Here is a 21,084-nt window from a genome sequence, read left to right as displayed (position 1 = left end):
AGAAAGAAAGAAAGAATTAAAGAAAGAGAAAGAAAGAAAAGAATGAAAGAAAGAAAGGGAAAGAAAGAAAGAGAGAAATAAAGAAAAAATGGACACTTAGATGCAATCAACAGTTCGGCAGGAATCCTTCCCTTCCTTTCCTTTCACCTACAAATGCAGTGGACGGGCTGATATCTGCATCACTTGTTACCCACAAAACCTTGCTAATAATAATTCATGCCTGATCCAGACAGAGCACAGTTCTTTCATGAGTAAGAAAAAGATAAAGAAAGAAATCAAAAAAAGAGAGAAAAAAAGAAAAGACCTTACCAGAAATAAGAAAGATCTTTTTTGTTTGCCTGTTTTATTTTTAACCTGATGTGTCGCATAGTGCTGAATGTCACCAGATTGTCATTAATGTCACTTTTCCTCATGTTCCATATGTGATGTGACATAGCATCTGACTAATGAAACCCGATGAACAATATGTCAACATAAAGAAGCACTCTGGGTCACAAATATGCTCCAAGAACATTAAATTGCAAGGAAATGTATATTGAACGTGTTTTCCATAGGAATAAAATTGAGTTGCATAGTTAACATATTACATTTAGGTATTCTACCTTAGAGACCAAAAGAACCAAAATACATTGTTGAATGACCTATAAAATGCACATTATCAACACATATTGATAGCAGAGACAGTCAGATGAATACAAACCAGCACCAAGAAGAATTGCAAAGGGAAATCATGCTTTCTCTGAAAAGGCAAATAACTGTACAAATGAGCCAAGCCACAGGAGCAAAAATAGAAGGCACTGCATTATTTTGGATGAAACATTGTTACATTGTTTTCAAATACTTTTTGATTCTCATCTCACTAAGTCCTTTTTGGCCCCAGGCCTGGTCTTGCTGACCTGGCCCTAGCCCAGTTGGCTACGCCATGGGCTGCCTTCTCTCAGCCTCGGGCCTGCAACCTGCTGAAGACAACCAAGATGTTGGCTCCCCCATGAACAATGCACCCAGCCTCCTCAGGATCTGCTGCAGGTCATGGTGAGAACAAGCTCCAAACCCTCCCTGTCAACCTTTTTAGTAACTTCTCAGCATCCTGGACAGTTTCCTCAGTCTGGAATCCTAGCCCTGAGCTTTTTCAAATAGTTCTGCAGCCTGCTTCCCAGAGCAGGAAAGCTGTGCTCATATTAACTTGACTTCTTTTCTCTGCCTCCCAAGGCTTCTGCATTTCTGCCTCCCGCTCTGCCAGGCTGGCCTTCCCCCCTGCCTGCACTTGCTTCATTTCACCTGCTCTTGCTGCGTCCAGGAGCTCCCTCACCACTGTAGCCATTGAGTCTCCCAGGACCAAGAGTCGCAGTGTACCCCCTCTTTTCTTCCTGTCTTTCTCCCTCTGTGTTGGGGCCACTCCACTGGTGCAGATGTTTCCAAGTGATCCCTGGGTTCCCAGTGCTCCAATCTGACACCCCGGCCTCCACCACTCCCTCCACACACCTCAACCTCCTGACGATTCCTCTTCCCTGGGCTTCAGTGACACACACTCATCTCCCCTTGCTCCTCACTGACCATTTCTTGTCTTCTTCAGTGCACCCTCTTCCCTCTTGCCTGGTTATTGAATTGGGCTATTCTCCACAGCCCTGGAGCCACCTCCCCTCTCCTAATAGCCTCTGTTCACCTCAGTGGCATCAGGCAGCCCTGTCACCTGGAGTGAATGCCAACATCTGCCCCCACTTTCCTGGTGATGCTGTACTTATCCTTCCTATCCTAGCCCTCCTTCTACCCAGACCTCAGAATCTGCACATCCTGCTAGCCACTAATGCACAGCCTATCCACACCCCTCAGGACCCTTTCTGAACTCCCATCAAGAAGTAGACTTTCTTCGGCTGAATTTGTACCCCACTTCATCCAAATTGTTCCCAGGGTGTGGCCAATTCTTCACTCGTTCATTCATTCATTCAACCGCCTTCGACTATTGGCAAGGCTTGTGCCAGGTGAGGAAGCATGGAGTCAAGACCACAGTGCTTGGCTCCAGGAGCATCCAGTCTAGCTGAGGAGAGCATCTGTGTAAACAGATGGGTGCATCAGAGACTGCTGGGGCAGAGAGAGGCTGGGCAAGAAATGCCATGGGGCTACACATGGGAGGGGCCTGACCAAATGGAGGGATCCAGGAGCATCCCAGAAGATGCAGCTTGTAAGAGGAGAACTAAAAAGTTAATTGGAACTACCCAGGAGGTAACTGCTTGTATCAAGGCCCAGAGGAGAAAGACAGAGAGGCAGGTAGAGACTGGCATGGAATAGCAGGTTCGCTTGTCAGGAGCCTGGACAGCAAAGGCGTCAGTGGCCAGCTCAGAGGTCAGATGCCCAAGCCAAGGTGGGCCTGGACCAGTAGCTGCAGTTGGCTGAGACAGGACGCAAGAAGACCGTGAGAGTCGCCCAGATGTGTGATCGTATTTCTTCCTGAACTAAGAACGTAGCAATGAAAATACAGAGAGAGATGCAGGAGATTAGGAAGACCAAAACAAACAGACGTGGTGTTTATTTAATCACGAGGGACGGAGAGTCGAGCCCAGTCCAATGGGGACATCCACAGCCGAGCCTGGAACAATTACGAGGCCAATGGTGGTGCTGGCCACAGTTCCACACTGAGAGGAGAGTTACAGGAGAAGAAGATGGCAAACCCTCATCAGCATCTCGGAGACTGGTGGACCTGCATCTCCCCATGCAACTATCAGCCCCACGAGGGCAGAGCTCCTGTTTTCTGCCATGGGGAGCCCACGGCGGCCAACATGCGGCCCTCACCATACAGAGCACACTCTGACAGCCACAGTCCCACCGAACGCAGAGGCCGCCTGGGAGCTGCTGTCTTAGTTCCCCCACCTGGGAGGGCTTTCTTAACTTTTTCTTCTAAAAAGAGCAAAAGGATTTATTAAGAATAACTGAACCCCTTTTGTGGAGTTAGAATGGTATGTATGCCTCATACATCAGATTTCACTATAATTATGTCTCATGAACCATGAAACCATCCAGTGGAATTCCAGTATTACTCTCCCTAAGCCAGGGCAGCTGAGACCGTGATAACTTTTCTCATCCCAGACAGAACCTTTCAGTTCTCCCACTGCAGCCTGTGCCTTTGGTGACCCGTGAGTCCCAGTTCCAACCTTGGGATCACTGCTGCTCCCGGCCACCTGGAAGAGCATGTGCAGACCTTACAGGCTCCCTGCGAGTGCGTCTCAGCGGACCCTCCTTCCCAAGCCTCCGTTTGCTTGGCCCGGCATCTTTTCCTCTCCACGTTTGATTCTGCCTTCTGTTTCCTGACTTTTCTTCTCCCAGAATCTGTGTATTGAGGTAACAGGAGTCACATTTTAAACCCCTTTTTGTGGAAAGAATTAATTCCTATTTAATGTCTGATCGGGAAAAACCATGGTGATTCTTATGAGAATAAGTTTTACTTAGTTTTGAGCCCCGTGGAAGGTGTCATTTTCATCTGGTTTTTATAAGACACACACTTAGCTCTAACATTTTAAGACGGTGGAAAATGTTTTCTACCTAGTAAGTATCCCTTTGGTTTATGGTAATTAAATATCTCTTGGACAAGTCTCTGGCAATAAGAATTAAAGATAGTACATTGAATATTTGTTGAATGAATCAATGAACAAATGAATGAATAAATCTAAGTAATTCCACGTGGCTTAAGACTAAGCAAAACTGCTTCTACAGTCGTCCAGAATTTGACTAGGAAATTGCAGAAACCTTGATGTTAGTTGTGGCATTCACCCGTCAAGTCAGACAAAACTAGAAAGCAAAATTAATTAATATTAATTATTATGAAACAATTGTCATGTGGCAGATACTTCACAATTGCTACTCTGTGGATCTTAACGGCAGCCCTAGGTGTTATGAACCCCATTTGCCCATGCTCTCCAGCTCCACTGGCAGAGCTGGTGAGTGGAGTGGGATCTGAGTCTGGTTGTATATGATTCCACACTCACGAGCTCTCCACACTGACATGTTGAGTAAGGGTCCCATAAGTACTCTCTTCTGGGAACTATTTTTCCCATATAGCATTATTCATCTGTATCTTTCCAAAATGAAAAACAAAAACACTTTTGTTTCTGAGTGCCATCAAGCACATGTCTGAAGCTGCTTTGGGTTTGAGTGTAGCTCTTCATTTTCTCTTGCTTGTTCTTCTGTCGCTCACACATTTGGAGGAGGCATTCCTTTTGTGGGAGTCTTTGCAGCAGAGACTCAAGCGACTTATCGTGTTGTCCAAGGTGCAACGTACTCCACAGTAACCACTGTGCTCATGGAATTGCCAGGCAGTTACTCTGTGATGATTAGGAAATAATGCTGCGTGTTTTGCCATGAGTCCTTCATAACCCATGTCACCAGTACACCTACTATTTACTCCTGTAATTAAGATATTGTTCAGTTTTATATGCTTGTTTAAACAAAAAAAAATGTTTAAAACTCTATTTTTAAATGGCATTTTATTTAACTGGAGCCTAGAGAACGTGTAACATCAGATACCTGAGTATTTGTAAATGATCTGCCATCCCCAGAAGGAGATGCTAGAATTTATGTCAAATCATCATAATGGATACTTTGTTGTTCCAACCAGCACAAAAACAGATGTATTTACAGTTCCGGCAGCTGCAGACCCACTATTAGAAAGCCAGATTTGTACTTCCTATTATATTTGCACTTCCTTGGTTAAATCTCAGCTCTCTCTCCTGAAACAGAAATGATAAAATAAGGGAAGAAAAGCAGGAACCAAATGGCTCTGAAACTGGACAACACATTTTTATCTGGGCATAAAATTATAAAACACCAAAAACAATGGGTCTGGAAATTTATGAAGAGGAAGGACTCCAGTTTTCTGGTGTGGAACTATTTTATGCCACCTTAGAAATAGCAGCAATTAATAAACTAATACCACTGTGCCCTCACCAAGAAAAAATTCCCCACCCCACTAAGTAATATTAAATATACAATACATCTAGCTCCAGCCACCCTACCAACTGACGCTCCAGAGAACCTAAACAACAGAACAGCATCTCCAGAGCCCCGTGGAAGGTGTCCCTTTAATTCGTTTTTTATAAGATGCATAGTTACCTCTAACATTTTAAGATGGTAGAAAATGTTTTCTACCTTGTAAGTATCCCTTTAGTTTATAGTAATTAAATATCCAGCTTGGCACATGGTTATCCAGAATAAAAATTCTTCTACCAGTCTGCCTTTGACCAGATGTGGCCATATGCAAAAGTTCTGAGCAATGGAAATGAACAGAAGTCACGCATTCAAGCTTCTAGTTGTACCTGCGTCCTGCTGGCAGAATGCAGATGGGGCGGTTGGAAATGAGGGACTGTGTTACCTGGGCCTCTCTCGGCCCAGTGGAGCAACAAGACGGAGCCCAACCTGATAATCTGACAACGCTGCCACATCAACAGGGAAGCTGACTTGAGAGACATAGACTTGTTTTGCTTAAGAGAGAGGTATTACCTTGCATCCTGCCCCGTGTATGTAAACCCACGTGCTAGCCAATGAAAACACGTATCGGGAGCAGAATTCTGATGACTTCCTGTGGATTCAAAACTGTGGTGGAATTAAAAAGATCGTTGTTTGATTTTCTCCCTCTTCTGTGTGTCTAACACTTCCAGGAACTCCAAGAAACAAACAAACAAAAAGTGAAAATTCTACAGAAGCAATTTTTCAGTACTTAAGAAAATGTTGATATGAGCATATTTTACCTTGCTAGGTAAACATTTGTTAAAAGTTTGGAAGGCTTCAAATATTTTTCCATGGTCCCCAACACCTGAATAATGCAAATTCATTCCCATTTCTTTCTGCTGATAAATTCTTTTGCCTTTTGGGAACCCAGTAAATGTCATTGGTTACCTGACAGACTAGACTACCGCAAATTATCTAGGAGTTTTGCTCATACAAAGATTCTGAAAATATTTTTCACCACATTCAAATGCTGAAGAAAGAGTATGTGTCACTTCATCGAAAATGATAATCTGGATGACAATTTATGACACTATTTTCTGAATCAGAAGTGTGGGTGCCTGGTCTGTGTCAATTTTAAAGAGATGAAGACAGAAGTCTTCGTGATGCTCACAGACGTCAGCTGAAGGCTCAGGCCACACCTTCCAAGGGCCACTGCTTCTGATGGCCATCACAACCCAGGGTCCGATCTCTGCACCCAAGACCCCTGGACCCCAGGTTGGTTACCTTGTGGATTGACCTTCAGTTGCCAATTCGAAGTGGTCCAATCTGGAAAAGAGAAGTCATGCCCCCACATTTTGAGACATTCTGAAACACCTGCTGACAGTACCTGAATTTAGTTGGTGGAACTTCAGGAAGGCTACACAACAAAAACAGTACTTCAGAAAACGGGGGCAAAATAGTTCCCAAGTTTGCCAGACCTCCCTTAAGTCAGTTACTTGATGTCGCTTCTGTCTAACTTTCCAGTGGTGCTGCAGAGTCCACACAAATGGAGAATAAAATGAGACAACCAAATTTATTTTTACTTATGGACTTGAGCCAGAGTCTAAATGACTCTGGCAATGGTGCTTACTTCCCTTGGGAGCCTATTCTCTAGTCTAATAGATCTCGCTGTTAGGAAATTTCTCTTATAATTCAGCATAAATTGTCCCTTGCTGAATTCCATCCCATTATTCCTAGTTAGATGTCCTTGGACTACCTTAAACAACAAAGCCTATTCTCAGAGGCCTGTCCATTGCAAGGCAGGAGAGGTAGATGAAGAGGAGAAGAGAAAATGGGAAGGATGATTAGGAAGAATGGAGTCGAATCTACCGATTCAGCCCTGGCTTGTGTCTAAGCAATGAACAGTTCAGCCAGAAACTGTTACATATGGACACAGACAGCAAATGTATTAACAATGGCATTGGGTAATCTCAGAACAATATTTAATTTTCAGATAGCCTCAGCATCTACCTCTTTGTAAGTTTTCTGTATGTGAGATAGGTCAAAATCATAAAGTTAAAGACGAAAGAGACGGTAAAGATGAAGTTAAAGCTTAAAGATACATGTCTGCAAGCTTTAAAATCAGAAGTTTGGTGTATTTGTGGTTATTGATCTGTTCTTCGTTCCTTTATTCTGCCCAGTACCTGGCCTTATTAACAATGGACACGATTCGTTCAGGCTTTTTTTTTTTTTAAACATCTGACACTATGTAATCTCATCAAATACTCACAACCTGGTGCATATGACACAGTTTACCCAGGACCTCATGATCAGAAACTGCCTCTCAGCAACCCCTTTGCCGCACCTCAGACACACACGTTTGCAATAGAAGTAACCACATTGCAAAGTGGCCAGACACCAGCTAGTTGATCAGAGCAAGTGTGAACCTGACAGAACTTGGACCAATGGGTCCTTCCCAGAAATGTGTTGGGCTTTTCCCAAGAAAGCCAACTGAGTCTCCCTTTGGGTGTCTGGACCAAAATGCATGAAGCTTGGGATCAGTTAGCTGTTGTGTCATCTGGTCGGTGAACCAAAGAAGTAAAGACCATCTGGAAAGATGGAGGGTGAGGAGATGAGCAGAATGAGGCAGGGATAAAAGGCGTAGCTATGGCTTCAGCAAGGTCCCAGCCCCTGCTTCTCTTTGTCTCGATACTTGGTAGCCTCCTACATTTTTTGTTTCATGACGAATATCAGAATCCTTACAGTAACACAGAGCACTGATTCAGTTTGTAATGAGAAAACTGCTCAGCTAGTAAGCAGAGGAGCAGGGAATGAAATGAAAGCCTTTTTGATTCAAAGTGAAGCTTTCTTCTCACCACTGACTTTCCAATACACATTCCAAAAGGCCATAAAGGAGTGGGGAGAGGGTGAGGCCACCTTCACCAAATTCTTCAAGCAAAGTTGAAAACTTGCCTTTAGTGTAGAATGACTGAAGCCACCTTGGGCAGCTCATCTGTAAACAAATTTCATGGCTGCCCTGGACCAAGCACTTCCCCGTGGGTGGGATCTGTGGGTCTTCAATGGTGAGACTAGCGTCAGTGCTCCCAAGGAGCCTCTTGAACTAGGTGCATGAAAACTGCTTTTGTTCTTGGCTGTGCTTTGACAGGATTTGTATTTTATGATACAAAACACATCCTGTAAGCAGCCAGGATATCCATTCCATGCAAGAAATGCCAAACTAGGAATCCCACAGTTACGCTGATGAACATGGAAATGCACAGCCACGAAGGACCCGTGTCTGATGCTGGAGCACCAGACCGAGGATGGGAACATGCATTAGGTTGTCTTCACCTATTGACCTTATCTTCCCCCAAAATCTCCTTCCCCATTCATTTGCAAGATTCTTTGCAATGCTACGTTTACAATATACACAGTGCTTAAGGGAAATGGAATTCTCTGTAGTCTCACTTTATAGCCAGATGAGACATTTAGAAAAGACGTTTTATCCAAAGCTGTCTTGAAAGGAAACCAGCTTCTTCCCACTGGCAAGTAAATTTTCTGGCTTCAAGCCAATTTACCATGCTGTTTTGTATGCCTCACATCTCAGTTCCCCACTTCCTGCCTTTAGATAGGCCCTATAGTATTTCTTCAGGGCCCAGGTCTATTAAACAGCAAAAACTCAATATGCAAATTATCTCCCAACTACATGCATGAAGCCTGCAAACATTATTCTTAGGAAAGTGCTGATTATGGAAAATTATGAATTAACATGTCAGGCACTGAGGTTTAAAACCTTATAACTGTGTTTACTGTAGAAGAGCCCCCAAATGACTTGAAAAATAGAAGAGGAAAAAACAGCAAAATCAGTGATTTAGTAATTGGTAAGGTTGCCAACATCCGATTTCTGCCTTACTAACTTCCAACCCTACCAGTGCTTGCGTACATACACACGTGTGTGCACACACTCACGCACTCACACGTGCACACACACGCGGACTCACGCTCATGCACACAATCAAGCAGAGAAGAGACTCGTGAAATAGAAACAGTAAGTGGTAGTTGGCTCCTTCTCTGGTCTAGGCTTCTTAATGAATCTCATCACAAGCTTGCTGTTCAAATTACTTCTGTTTTAGCCTTTGCACAGGAATCCATGGTGCTCCGATACGAGCCAGACAGCAGTAGGCACTGGGGGACGTGACGGTGAGAGGGGCAGATGCGGCTGCTCCCCACTGCAATCACAGGCCCCAGGGCGCCGCTGCTTTAAATGCCCCAGCAGCAGTGACGGCAACACCCACCAGCTTGCTAGAAATGCACATTCTCGGGCCCTCTTAGACTCCCCTGATCTAGAATTTCTGCCTGTGGAGCTCAGGAAGCTTTGTTTTAACAAACTCTCCAGGTGATTCTTAAGGAAGCTGAGCTTGATAAGTACTGGGACTATGCTGCTAATGTTTTAATAGCATTGCTCGGATAATTTTGGTAAATGGAGTGAATGTGATAGAAATTCAGTCATTTATAACAGCTGGTTTTGGCCTCTGTAGATTCTGAAAGCTCAGCCATTTCAGTAGGAGAGGGAAGCTATGGTTCAGGGGTTTCTGAAATTAGATCAACAAAGGATCCCAGACAACATAAAAAGAAAATGCGTTGTTTTTTTTTAATACTGAAGTAGTGTTGGCTAAACATCTCTACTAAAGATTTGTGTTGCTCCCATTAAATTACATTTCCATGAGGAAAGACCCAGTGAAAACGAAAGTTTTTTTATCAATCTTCGATCCCATTATAGTTATTCTTTAAAAGGGAAAAAAAAACCTGATTATATGCTGTGCACATAGTCAACTGTGGAACAAATTGTTTTATTTGAGGAGGGCTGGTGGTCAATATGAAAGCAATGATACCCCTCCTTCTCTTTATTGGCAATAGATCGATATGAAGCTGATGGTTCCTAGTTCCCAGGTAAGATAATGTTTCCAGGTAAGAAGCAGTATTCAAGGCTTAGAATGCAGGAGCCCAAGATCCTTTATTGAAAGTGAGGCCAGGGGAAGTGATTTTTTAAAAAACTGTTTTGAAAGTAAGCTTAAGGTTTCCTCCATCCCCCTCTGCCTGGCGGATGCCTGGTTCCTAGGAGACGCAGCAAAGGCAAAGCACAAGCCACTGCTGTGTTCCCCATCCTGCTCTGAGCACCTGCCCTGAGGATCCATCTCCTTCCTCCACCGTTAAACTGAATTGCTCCTCTAAAGAAACCCAGAGACTGCCTTGCCGTTCTCCGCTGACCCATCCCTTCCTCCTTCTGAAGACCTGCTCTGCCCTACACTCGCTCTTCTTAACGCTCACCACACGGCAGGCACTGAGCTTCACCCAAGCTGAGATGTGGGTGCTGCCACCTCCTTGTGTTACAGACATGGAAACTGAGTCACAGAGGGGTTAGCTAACCCACCAGACACCAAGCAGAGCAAGTAACAGCCGGGCTTTGAGACCCAAGTCAGACCCAGCACTCTGCTACAACACGCCGTCCTCCCTCCTCTTCTGAATGCCCAGTCAGCATCACGCAAGGCTGTGATAACCCAGAGAAAGCACGTGGAAGCCAATGCTATTTTATACTTCCACGACTTAGCGAAAACTGGTTTTTAAATATCAATGGGTAAACCTTTTTAAACAATATAAGGGGACACGCAAAATCGAGTTGACACTCATTATTCTTGGTAGTTTTGTCAAGTCTATATAGCGATCTACACAGTCATCTCTGACACTGAGCTAGAGAATATGGAGCTTGGCTCCTAGAGGAGACACACAGCCAGGTTCCCAGGAGCCTCTGGTCACAACATGTCTTCAACCAGTGGACATATAGCCATTTGAGGCGTGCTTCTGCTCAAAGTCACCTTATTTAATATCTACTGTTGATTCATGAACACTGAACTCACAGCCAACAGCACTGTAACTCATGCCTACAAAGCTAATCTGACACAGATTTTTTTCAGTAAAGTGTGCCGCTGCCTCCTTGCACCTGGGAACTCTGGACAGCACTGCAGCCCTGGGCTTGGGGGCCATTTCAAACAGGAAAATCACCAAGAAAAGGCACAAACATCTGAAAAACATGACATTACATAGACCTCAAAAAGGACACTTTGTGCATTCTGAACTGAAACTAAGAAGGCAGAGCTTTGTCCCGTCTGACCTCAGGTTGGGACATGCATGGTGGGTGACTCACATTTCCCACCCCTCTGCACATGTATGTGAATGACTGTAAATGTGCTATGAGTATTTATTTTGAGATCAAAATTAAATTTTATCGAGTAGATGAACTTGCAAATATGAATCCACAAGTAATAAGAACCAACCATATGAGACCTATTCTTCAGCTTGCTCTGCCACCCCACTAATGCCACTGGGGAAGAGCCCCGAAGCCCTGAATGTTGCTGAGTCTGGTGGATGCCACCCCAGTCTTATTAGACTTCTGCTCTGCAGTAATGCAGCCGGCACCTCCTCCCACCCCCTTTTCCTCCACCACTCCTTCCCTTTGCCTCCAGACACTGCAGCACACTTCCCTGATCCTCTGGGCTGAAGCTCAGGGTGTTCATCCCTCTGGCTCCTCTCCCTCAGATTCTGCGGCTTCTCTGGCCATGGAGGTTTTCTGAGTTTCTGTGTGTGCTCCCCGTGGCGATACCCTCAACCCCAGGTACTATTCATAAGGAAGGTCAAGCTCCCTCTTCTTCAAGGATTTTGCATTTTTTATCCTTCCTGGAAGACTCTGATGTTCACTTACACTCACTTTCTCAGTGCGATCAAGCATCTGCTCAGACGTTGCCTCCTCCAAGCTGCCCTTTCCATGACTCTTTCCTCCTCCTTCCCTTATTTGCTTCACAGCCATTTATACTGCTTGAAATGCTATTTATTTGTTGTTCATTCATGTGCTGTCTTCAGCCTTCTGTGAGAGGCAGAATTCTGAACTGGCCCCAGATCACTGTCTCCTGCTGCACACACCCCAGAGCAAGGACAGGTGATATGAACACAGTGGAATGGAGGCTCCTTGACGTTGGTCACGTTATATGATGGCAGCTATGGGTAGGGACTCCCATGATTGCATTACATTAAATAAGGTCCTGGGGTAGCAGACTGGAAAGAGATTCTCCTGCAAAGTCTGAAGAAGTGCAATGCCACATTATGTGAGGGCCACATGGCTCAGACCTGAGAGCTGACAGCAACCTTTGGCTGACAGCCAGCAAATAAATGGGAATCCCAGGGGACCAGCAACTTCAATGAACTGAATGCTTCTGACAACCTGAGTGAGCTCCAAAGAGGACCCAGATCTCCAGAGGAGAATGCAGCCCAGCTAACACTTTGATTCCAGCCTTGTGAGGCACTGGGCAGAGAACACAGCTAACCTGTTCCTGGACTCCTGACCACCCAGACTGTAGGGAATAAATGGGTTCTTTTGGAAGCTGCTAAGATTTCGGTAGCTTGTTATCCAGCAATAAACACTTCCAGTTGAGGGCATGCGCCTCGAGGGCAGGGAATCTGTCCATTTTTTTTCATTTCTTTATCCTCAGCACCAACAGAAGGGTCTGGTACAGGGTGTGGGCTCAAAGATAAGCTGAGTCTGTCTGATCCCTCAGAGACTCACAAATTGTGACCCAAATTCACAGGGCCTGTGAGTCCAGAGCCCACCCCGAGATTTCCTTCCCTCTGGCCATCCTACTCTGATGCCTAAGTCAAGCCAAATACAATCTGGTAAGAGGCACTGCTGTTGATGAGCCTCTTCTCAAAATTCTGGAAGAACTTAGCATTCAGCATTGGGTAACTTGGGAGGGGTCATCTCCTGGGCAACGCCCTGAGAAGTGCTACCCCTCCTCTGCTGTATGCAGAGTGGGGCTGCCCCAGCCGGAGCCCTCAGGTTCAAGCCTGTAACCCAAGAGGCCTGTCAAGGAATTCTTTCTGAATAAACCAGTGCTCTTCTTAGGAGCCTTATGGGGACAGCCGTTAACACAGTGACATTTCCCACATCATTTAATCTATGCTGATAAATTCAAGTTCCGACCTCTCTACCAAGACTCAGACGCTCTTATCCATCTGCCTGCTGGTTACCTACACCTGGAAGTCTCACAGGCACCACAAATTCAACATGACCGAAACTGAACTAACCACTTCTTCCTGAAGTGTGCTTCTCTGGGGTTCCACAGCTCCCTGGACAGCACTTCCACCCAGTTGCTTGGAATCCTCTCCCCTACCCTCCAGGTCTGAGAAGTCAGCCACTCTCAGAGGCAGTTCCGTGTCTTCTCCCTTCTACATATCTCTCGTCTATCCCTGTCGCTTCAAGCGTCCACCGAATCCCCACCACTGTCACCTCTCAGTTATGCTTCAGCAGACATCACATGGGCTTCCCCATCCCCCCGACCACCCAAATTTTATTTTCCACAATGCAGCCCAACCTGCCCTTGTAATGAGAGTACCACCCGCTCCCCTCCTACCGTGCACAGCTCTCTGGGGGTTCCCAACACTCTCTCGGCCCCGGGCTTTTGAGGCCCCCCTGGCACCTCTGGTCTCCTTCCAACCCCATCTTCATTGGGCTTCCTCTTTGACTGGACTGCAGCCCTCTCTCCTGTTCTCAGCTCCTCAGAAACCCCCTGATGTTCCCGCGCACCCAGGGGCCTTCCCATGTGTTGGTTCATCTGCGGGAAAGTCTCATCTCCCACTTTTATTCCTGGCTGATTTCTCCTCGCCCCTCAGGTTTCGTGTGTATTTTTTCCTTAGACTAAGTGAGGGTCCCATCTTCAGTGCTTTCATGTCCTATTGAAATGTTCACCTCAGTGTGTTATGATTGTCTGTCCAATGCCTGTCTTCCCTACTGGCATATACAGCCCACAGGGCACAAGCCACGCCGTCATGTCTGCGGTTGTGTCCCAGTGACCCATGGAGCATGGGCCACTAGACAGTGTCAGTAATTACACCCCTGTGAACAAATGAATGAGGAGAAGGCAGACTCTAGCCTCCCGAGCTCACCATCTTGCCACAAAGTTGACAATATGAAAATTAACAACGTAACTGCAAAGTCGCCAGCAAGGCTGGAGCAGGTGACACCTGGCTGGTCTGGATTCAGGAACAAAAGTGGCCGTCATGAGTTCAGAGAAACATGAGATGCCTGTGGGCAGGGACTGTTTCAGGGAGAAGGCATGACTGGAGCTCAGCCTTGGTCATGGAGATAATTTTGCCAGAGAATGAACAGTAAATGGTCCTCTGGAAGACGGAAGTGCGGGCAGGGCTTTAGGGTGGGGAGGGTGCATTCAGGGCTGGCCGAAAATAGAGTCACACAGGTGTGGGAGGCAGTAGAAACCAGTAGGGGCGGTGAGCTGGTGGGAGCCGTGGCTAGCACACGGCTTGGAGGGGTGACAGCAGGAAGCAGTTCCTGCAAGCCTGGGGCTGGCTGTGGAGGAAGGGCTGCCCAGAGAGGCCTGGCCTGCCCAAAGAGGGGCCGCACCTGCCAGAGTCCCAGGAAGGAGGAAGGGGAATCAGCAAACCCCCACCTCTGCTCTTCCCTCTCCTCTCCCGGACACCTCTGCTAGGAAGCAAGGACGAGAAAACCTGAGTGATGTTGACCACGGAGGTGATGAGGGCTGGCAAGCTCCCAAACTGAGGATTAGCCCAGAGGATTCTGGCTTCACCCGGGAAAGAATTCAAGGACGAGCTGGTGGTGTTAGCAACATGTACTGAAGCGGCATGCACAGCAGCAGCAGAGGCCCTGCTCCTTGCAGAGCAGGGTGACCCAACAGGGAGTGTGCCCAGAGCAGCAGCTCGGGGGCAGGCCTGCAGTCATATTTATACCCACTTTCAATTACATGCAAATTAAGGGGCAGATTATGCAGAAATTTCTAGGAAAGAGGTGGTGACTTCCTGGTGGTTGGGTCGTTGCCATGGAAAGGGGTGGTAACTCCCTTGTGTTGCCATGGCAATGGTAACTGACCTGGCACACTGGTGGGCGTGTCTTGTGGGAAACAGCTTCTGCTCTGTCTGTTTTAGCTAATCCTCAGTTTGGTCTGGTGTCTGAACCCCGCCTCCACTAAGAAGGAGAGGAAGAGCCCAGGACAGCTGGGCTGGGCTGGGCTAGGGGAAGGAGCTCCCGGGAAACCATCAGAGGCCTAAGGAAATTGGTGTAACATGGCAGCAGAGTTGCTGTTGTTTTTTTCAATATTTTACTTTAAGTTCTCAGATACATATGCAGAACGTGCAGGTTTGTTACATAAGTATACATGTGCCATGGTGGTTTGCTGCACCTATCAACCTGACATCTAGGTTTTAAGCCCTGCATGCATTAGGTGATTGTTCTAATGTCCTCCCTCCCCTTACCCCCCACACCCTGACAGACCCCGGTGTGTGATGTTCCCTTCCCTGTGCCCATGTGTTCTCATTGTTCAACTCCCTCGTATGAGTGAGAACACGCAGTGTTTGATTTTCTGTTCTTGTGTCAGTTTGCTGAGAATGACAGCTTCCAGCTTCATCCATGTCCCTGCAAAGGACATGAGCTCATTCTTTTTTATGGGTGCATAGTATTCCATGGTGTATATGTGCCACATTTTCTTTATCCAGTCTATCATTGATGGGCATTAGGGTTGGCTCCAAGTCTTTGCTATTGTAAATAGTACAGCAGAGTTTTTTTACAGAGCTGGGGAAAGAATACCCAGAGAGGTGTTCATTGATCTGAGGGTGGGGACACAGAGAAAAGGTATAGCTGGCTTTCAGTCTCCATTGGAGAATCACTGAAAGAATGAATGAAGGAATGTGTGGGAGCTGTGCACTTGTGGCCTAGCCTGTGAGTTTGAGCTTTATCCTAGAGCAATGGACAGATGTTTTTTAGTAGGACAGTGACAAAATGAAGCTCAGCCATGGCATATTGGGGGAACTGAGGGGCAAGTGTCTGGACGCGGAAGAATCAAGAGGCTCATGAGAGGTGTGATAATAACAGTTTTAAGAATTTAGTGAGTATGTCCTGTAGCGCACTGGCAGCAGCAGCGCTTCCAATAAATTACCTCTCTTAGTCCACACAACTCCACTCCATGAGGTGGGCACTAACAGTCTCCTCATTCTACAGACAAGCAAACCGAGGCTGAGAGAAGCAGAGAAGCTGAGTTCCTATTCGAGCTAGAACGTGAGTTGAACGTGATGGCAGAGCACACACTCTTGACCCCCAGGCAGAACTACCTCTCAGGGTAAAAGCCATGAGGAGAGGTGTCAGGGGGCTGTGTAAGACCAGAAGCACCCTGGTCCGAGGGAGCTCCTTCCTCTGCTTACCCTGCAGTGTTTCAGGCAGCTGGGCCCCACCGCCCTCCTCACTGGGCCATCATCATCAGCGTTTGTCTATTGTGTATCACCCATTTCTCCATAAGTTCCCCGGTGCTGGAAAATCGTTGAGTAATCAAGACCACATTTTCTTGAAATTGAAAGTCTGGTAAGAAAAGTGACTATCAAAAAAAATTCAGGGATTCTATTAAATAATCTCCAAATAAAAGCTTGGGTTTTTCCGTTATCTGAGAACCATCTTAGAAGGAAAATGTAGGGCTGGGTGCAGTAGCTCATGCCTGTAATCCCAGCACTTTGGGAAGCCAAGGCAGGCAGATCACCTGAGGTTAGGAGTTCAAGACCAGCCTGGCCAACATGGGGAAACCCCGTCTCTTCTAAAAAAAAAACACACAAAAAAAGAAGGAAAATGTAAATAGGTCCTTTATTCAAAGAGGCTAATCATGAGTAGGTCAGTCTTAGAGGAAAAAAAACTTTTTTGTATTTGATTACTAGTTGAAGAAAATATTTATATTTACAGGAACAAAATATTATTATTTCTTTGGGGATCAATGAGAGGATAGTTCCACGACTGAAACCTCCTCTCATCTCTCTCCACCAAATGTCATGAGGTTGACCCAGATTACTCACTGGGCTGCTCCCTACACCCATGGATGGACAGCAGGAAACAGAAAATCCAGAATATTTAGCAAGTGTCATTAACCTAATGCCATATCCACATAGAAACGCGTTCAGAGTGTTTACCGGAGTGGGGTAAAATGTACTGGATTCTTGGAGGTCCCCACCTACTCCCTGAAAACCTGCCCTATTGAATCCAAGTCAATATTACACAGTACTGAACCCTGTAACTCCCTCCTGAGTCATGTGGATGAAGACTCAACCATCTCCCCTCCCATTTCCTCACTAAGGAAGGGAATAGATTGAATAAGGAAGGGGTAGAACCAGTAGGAATATAAACCAAAACAACAGGGTAAGAAATTCACCATTGATATGAAACTCATTGTTTTGTTGTTATTGTTTATTTTTGCTGTTAATTTTAGTTGCTTCTGCAGTGCACTAATGGGAGAAACTGCCACAAAAATGGAGGACAGCAATTACGGGTACAGCTCGAGAATGAGTGCCGTTCTGAGTTTTCAGAAAGGCTGAGTCTCTCACACCAGTAAAATTGGAGAAAAGGCTGAGCATATGAAGAAAGCCATTTTTTGTGACTCCTAATGCCTGTGTGCATAATTCCAAATCAAACATATTCACATTATTAACTTTTTAAAGTTTATTAGTCTCAGTGCTAATGAACTCATTCATCCTTGGCGAATGCACATGGCTCCCTGATGAAACGTCAATAGATAGATCGGCAGTGAAGTGAGCACGTCCAATAGTTGATGCCAAATTCCACTTGGCTGTAATGACTGGAAAGAGAAGATCACTTCCAAAGAGACATTGGAGACAGCCATCACATAACGGGAAAAGCACTAGAGTGGATGTCTGCAGACCAGGATTCTATGCCTGGCTCTGCCATTTGGCAGCTAAGTGACCTTGAGCAAGTCACCTAACATTTCTAGGACTCAGTGCCTTTTCTGCAAGCAGAGGAGACACGTCTAGCTCATCTCCAATGTTCTTTGATCTGCAATTCCATGCCTTTTCTCTATACACCCTGCCAAGGACACCATTCCCTAACCTTTAAAGACGTTATCAGGAGCATGTACATATTATGATGCATGGTATCCTGTATTTAGACATAGGCCTAGTTAAACAATGGTTCCTTCTTTCTGGATCAAATTAAAACTTGGCTCCTTAGGAGACACCATGCCACAGGTTATAGGTTTTAATTTCTGACCTGTTTGAACATTGCACAAGTTCAGAGTTGTAATGAGTTTCCTAACCTGCGTTGGTTTGTGTCAGCCTGCATGACAGTGTGCTGAGCATGCTACGTGAGACAGAAAATAGAAAGTTAAAAAAAAAAATCATCTAAGCAAGCCTCCCTTTCTCTCAATTATCAGTTTTGAAAAGGAGCCTGAACATGAGCACTCTTCTCTTTGGAGGTTCCTGAACTGCTTGCATTAATTCTCCAGGGTAAACTTCCTGTCTTCATGCAATGATAGGGTTTTTTTTCTACTTTACCTCAGATCTTTAAATTGTACAACAGCTTGGAAGTCAGGATGTTTTTCTCCCAATGCTTCATGAAAAGAGGCTGCTTTATTGTTGAGCAAAAGCAAAAATAATAATCGTGCAAAGCTTTTCCTTCTGGACCACATAAATTATCTCCAATTTTCCTCATTATTTTCTACTGCAGGGCATAAAGAGATTGCCTGTGGTAAAATATGTATCAGTACAAAACAAATAGAAAACAGTGTAAGCCACTGAAGTATTTACCTTTTTTTGTTTAAAAAAAGACATTTTAATCCTATTAATGGTAAATTATCTTACCTATTGTGAAAGCAGACATGAAAGAAATATTTGAAGCATGCAGTTAATTATGATACCAAGTGACACATAATATTTATGCTCTTCTTGTATAGCCTGAACAATTTTTCTTTCACTAACTGTGAGTCACACACTGATTGAAGTCTGGAAACTGATGCTGAGACAGGACCACAGGCACATCTGCCACCGATACTTCATTCCATAGATAATTAATGTTACAAGTAGTAGCCATTGTTTAGTCCTTCATAATCCTAATTTCACATCGAGCAAAAAATTCTCTTCCCCAATCCTTTTATTTTAATTCTCCATTTCAGCATATTTATTAAATGTCCACACCAGCACAGCAAAACAGGGAGTTTGCAAATGAATTTCAATATAGGACAGCTGTGTCTTCACCGGGGCTGTGGACTTCTTGCAAACTCCGAGACGTTCATGCAAGCAGAAACCATCTTGAGGGAATTGACCAAATCCATCTAATTCAGTGTTTAGACATGAGTATGTGCTTCTACACTATTAGAATAAAAGATAAAATATTGGTTAAAATTAGTAAGCCATATTCCTGTTTGATGATGGTGACATGACCAGGCTGTGGCAGAGCAGCAGACAATGTGGTTTCTGGATGCCTGGCGTTCCCATCACATGCAGCCCACCTCCAGGGTGAAGTTGCTGGGGGTCACTCTTGATGGTGGAGGGTATGATGGCCCATGCTGCCTCTGGGCAGAGTTTCAACCAGGAAAAGTCAGCTCCTTCTTTCAAACATAAGAGGCTTCGGTTGAGATCATCACAACTGACCTACCAAGTGGCTGACTAGCGGCGGCGGACATTTGCCTGGCTTCTGTTGGGGTCCCGCTGCACGTGCTGTTGTTCCCAGCAGTGGTTTTGTGGTTTCCTTGAACATTCCCAGTTTTTACTCTGTGACTCATGTAAGCATCTCATCTGACACTCTGGTTTTATTACTACTTGCAGCCCCAAAATGGATTGAGTAGGAATCTCACGGACTATGGAAATATTGGTAGTTGATCACAAGACAGCCCCACTATTAGATGGCATCTTAAGATGAGGAGCGAATACAATCCTAACGACAAGAATTTTTATTCACCTATTTTTTTTCCATTAGATTTCTATTAGATTAAGATTAATTTTATATGTCATAACATAAATAATACCACAAATATTTGTGATTTGAAATAACAAGAGTCGTCAATCTTATTGAACACTCACTATATACTAAGTGCTTTATACACATTCTCATTTATCCTCACAAGGTAAGTTTGCAAAGGCAACACTAATATCTCCTTTGGTCAAGGCAGAAACTGAGACTAAGTAACTTGCTGAAAACCAGGAACCAATAAGCCAAGGAACTGTGATTCAAATGCAGTGAGTGTTTGGTCCTTACCGCCATCTATTTCTCATATATAGTGTAATAGTTTGGTACTATGAAAATATTATACAAATATTAGCAATGGAGTAAAAGCATTTAAATTTGATTTCAATATCCATTAAGAGTTAGAGAAATTATTCTACCAGACCTCATTTTTAGCTACAAAATATTCAGAACATTTAATTCAATTTTTAGATTATAATCAGTTACATTTTTTTTTTTTTACTGAGGTATAATTTACATTTTCTGGAATGCGTAGGTCTTACTTAAGTGTATGGCTTGTTAAGTTTTGACAAATGCATATGCCTAAGTAACCCAAGGCTTCGTCAGGATACAAAACATTTCTATCACACCAGATCCCGGTCTCTCCCTGCCCACCACATACACATCACCACTGTGATTTCCATCAGATCATCCTGCCTGTTTTTTGCTTCGTGTTGACTCATGCAGCATTGTGCTTTTTTTCTGTTGCTGCCATAACAAATTACTGCATACTGGGCCAATGTTACTTGTATCCATTCATAGGTGTGAATTTAGCTCTCCAAAATTTCATTCTATGTATAGGTTTCTACCACTACAGTTAAGATCCTGAACATTCTATTATCACAAGGATTTCTTGTGTTACCATTTAATCACCATAACCTCCTCCCTCCAGCTTCTCCCCTGCCACATCTAACCCCAGAAAACCACTAATCATTTATCCATTCTGAAATGTTGGCATTTAAAAATCTTCTATAGATGAATTGCCTTTTTTTACTAAGTATAATTACAAATTCATAATTATAATTGTATAACTGGAAATTCACCCCAGTTCTTATGTATATCAATACTTTATTCCTTTTATTGAAGAGTGGTATTCCATGATTTATTTAACAATATACCTGTTAAAAGATGGCCAGGTTGTTTCCAGTTTGCGGCTAGTTAAACGAGAAAAAAAGGAATATTAACATTCATGTGCAGGTTTTTCTGCAAACTTGCTTTCATTTCTGTAGGTTCACTGCTGAATAGTGCAGTTGCTGAGTTGTTTGGTAATTGCAAATTTAGCTTTATATAAAACCTGCAAAACTCTTTTCTAGAGGGACTGCACC

Source organism: Cebus imitator, unplaced genomic scaffold (assembly GCF_001604975.1).
Source record: "Cebus imitator isolate Cc_AM_T3 unplaced genomic scaffold, Cebus_imitator-1.0 Scaffold49, whole genome shotgun sequence".
Classification (NCBI taxonomy): Eukaryota; Metazoa; Chordata; class Mammalia; order Primates; family Cebidae; genus Cebus; species Cebus imitator.
This window is presented reverse-complemented; position numbering follows the sequence as displayed.